The following is a 3,636-nucleotide window of genomic DNA, read 5'->3' as shown; positions in this document are numbered from 1 at the left end:
ATGTTGGCAATTTTTCGTTTGGCAGAAAGGAAGAAATGGCACCAGTCAGCAGTTCACATTCAAGGGTTCGGCAATGTGACAGCGGACGCTCTATCCAGGTTTACACCTTACACCAATAGAGTCAGAATGGTCCCTAGACGCAGGATCGTTCTCCTTCATCTTGAGTCAAGTTCCGGAGCTGCAGTTAGACCTCTTTGCGACGAAAGACAACAAGAAAATATGTCGTTATGTGTCCCCATACAAGGATCCGCTAGCGGAGGCTGTAGACGCTATGTCCCTAGACTGGAACAGATGGTCCCGTATTTATCCGTTCCCTCCACACAACCTCCTTTTGAAGGTCCTTGACAAACTGAGATCCTTCAAAGGGAAGGCGGCAATAGCAGCCCACAAGTGGCCAAATAGCGTGTGGTTCCCTCTGGCATTGGAACTAGGACTAAAATTTGTACCGCTACCGGATCCATCCCAGTCTCAGGAAGTACAGAAGTCGACTGTCTTCGCTTCATCACAGAAAACCAGGAACCTACATCTCATGATTTTCTCTCCTTAGTGAGGAGGAAAGGGTGAGCAGCCGACACAATACTATTGTTAACTGAATCTATTTCTAGACCCAACGTTTCTTACCAAGAACAAGCTACCCACCATCAGGTGGGGTCCCTAGATATTCTGCCCTCTGAAGGAAGATATATCTCTATGTCCAGTGGGGTGCCTAAAGGTCTATCTTCATAGAACTTCAGACTTTATGGGAGGACAGCTGTTCAGAGGAGAAACCTAGGGCTCAAAGTTATCTATAACTAAGGGCGAAACTCACCTTTGTTATTTGCAAATCGGGTCCTGACAGTACACCCGCTAGTCATGATCCGAGAGGAGTTGCTTCTTCCATAAAATTTCCTTATTTATATGGACTTTGAACATCTTTGTTCGTACACCGGCTGGTGGTCATCCAAGGTGTTCTTTATGCACTATGCGAAGCAAGTGGAGCAACTCAAGTAGTCTGTGGTAGCAGCAGGTAGAATCCTTTAACCTTCTGTTTTAAATCTGCGAGGAACAGTATGATTAATTTGGGATGATTAATTAAGAGGGTGGGTGTGTAGTCACTGTATGTACTACACGCTGAGCGATAGGCCACGAAAGTGTCCTTACGAACTGTTCCATTGATGTTGGTGAACTATAGCATAATACGGACACTTGTGCAATGCGTTTCTTACGCTAGTGAAATTAAACAGTATACAGACTGTAGCATTATTACTAATTCAATTGAAGTGGCAAATCTGTTTCATGGTAGATGAAACAATATTTTCTGTTGACTGTTTTCTTTGTGCTTTAATGGATATCATGCACTCTTTGTAAATTTTATAATGGTAGATCTGATATGCACGTTTATTAAATTTTAATAAACTAGTTCATAGTGAACCCTGCGTTTTATTCGCCCACACTCATTTTTATTAGAAATGTACTGAGCATTAAGATTAAAATATGAATATTTTTGTCATGGTATATCTTTTAAGATTGTTCCCTGATTCAAGCAAAAGTCAACTCTCTTTAACCCTTCTTTGGGAAGGGTTGACGTGGTACCCTAACGGGATAGTGGCAGAGATGCAAAATTTGTTCCTATGGGGATACAATCATTATCCAATAGTTAATAAGAGTAGTCACCTTGGGGAAGGTGTCACAAATTTCATTTTGACATTGGCTACTCTTATACAAACTTTGCTTTATAATGTATAGGGTGAGACCACTATACAAGCTTCTCATTTTGTCATCCATAAGTTATTATGTACTCCTTGAGACTTTTCCAGAGTCACTCTTCCCTGTAGGGGCAGGAAGCACTATCATAGTTCATGCTTAGATGAAATGATGTATGACGGTAACATCATAGGTCTCTAGGTCTAAGACGGACCAGGAAAATACTTTCTTGAGAGTAGGGCACCGATTGAGAATCCACAGATACAGTAATGCTCTGGAAAACTTCCATCAGGACGACATAGCCTGAGGCCAAAAAACGAATTTTGAGCGAAGCGAAAAATCAATTTTTGGGTGAGGTAGCCATGTTGTCCTGATGGACCCACCCTTCCTTTTATTGTAAAAGGGCTTATTGACCCCTCCCTATAAAACAGTATCTGTAGCACCTCGTATATCGCTACAAGAAATAAAGAGGGCGCTACCGCCTTCATCAGATACACACTGGAAACGGAATAGGAGAGATGCCTTATGAGCGGCTCTCTTTTCATTCTCGTTTCAGATTCTTGTCACTATAACCCCTCGAAGCGTTAAAACTGTTCGGGGTGAAGATAGCTATGTGACGTGTCAAGAATACGTCCTCTGTTATTATGCAATATTCCTGTGAGATTATTTAAGGATATTCGCTCCAGGAGTTAGAATTCTGGATACCTTAAGGTAAAATTCTCTGGGAATATCACTGTAGTCAAATATACCCTAGAAAGCTACCCTTTAGGTACTTCCATCAGGACGACATGGCTACCTCACCCAAAAATAGATTTTTCGCTTTATGTATATATATATATATATATATATATATATATATATATATATATATATATATATATATATGTATATATATACATAAATATATATATATATATATATATATATATATATATATATATATATATATATATATATATATATATATATATATATATATATATATGTATATATATGTTTATATATATATTTAATATATATATATATATATATATATATATATATATATATATATATATATATATATATATATATATATATATATATATGCATATACATATACATTAAAATATGACAGACAAAATAGTTTAAATAGGTTCCACGTAGTTGCATAAATAATGCGCTTTAAAATAAAATATCTCTATAACCAAATTCAAAGTAAAATCATATTTGCTCCATGGGTCAAATAGTTAACGAATTGATGGAAACAGTTTTTAATATAATTTACTTTGTAAATGTATTGATATGATGTTTTTAAAGAGATTCGTACCCTACTTATTTCATAGATCATAATGAGGACAGTTATCCGTCGTAACAGCTTATTTCGAAAATAGATTAATCTGATGAAAAAAAAAAACTTACACGCGTTCGTGTCTGTCTTCGATTAGCTGTGGATTGATGGGAGAAGCGACTGTAAATCCGGTTTATTATTATCGCTGGCGATTAAGAATAATGAGGACATTATTTGCTGCACGCTAATGACTTGGAAAAATGAAGTCATTACTGTGCCAAATGAACTGCACTGTTGAAAGAACGCAGGAGAAGAAAGATTAATGCACCATAAAACTACGTTTTGAATATTGCTCTCTCTCTCTCTCTCTCTCTCTCTCTCCTCTCTCTCTCTCTCTCTCTCTCTCTCTCTCTCTCTCTCTCTCTCTCTCTAACATAATAGAGTAATAGTGCTAAGGTATTTTTTTTTATCATGGATATACTGTATAACATCGGAGTTTGTCAATGTTATATTGTACTTATATAGCTCGTATAGAAATAGATTTGCAGGTACTTAAAATCTGAAATTATTAGGATTAATCTCTCTCTCTCTCTCTCTCTCTCTCTCTCTCTCTCCTCTCTCTCTCTCTCTCTCTCTCTCTCTCTCTCTCTCTCTCTCTTTCTCTCTCTCTCTCTCTCTCTCTC

The sequence above is a fragment of the Palaemon carinicauda genome, chromosome 2 (assembly GCF_036898095.1).
Source record: "Palaemon carinicauda isolate YSFRI2023 chromosome 2, ASM3689809v2, whole genome shotgun sequence".
In the NCBI taxonomy this organism is placed as follows: Eukaryota; Metazoa; Arthropoda; class Malacostraca; order Decapoda; family Palaemonidae; genus Palaemon; species Palaemon carinicauda.
Note: the sequence above shows the minus strand (reverse complement) of the source record.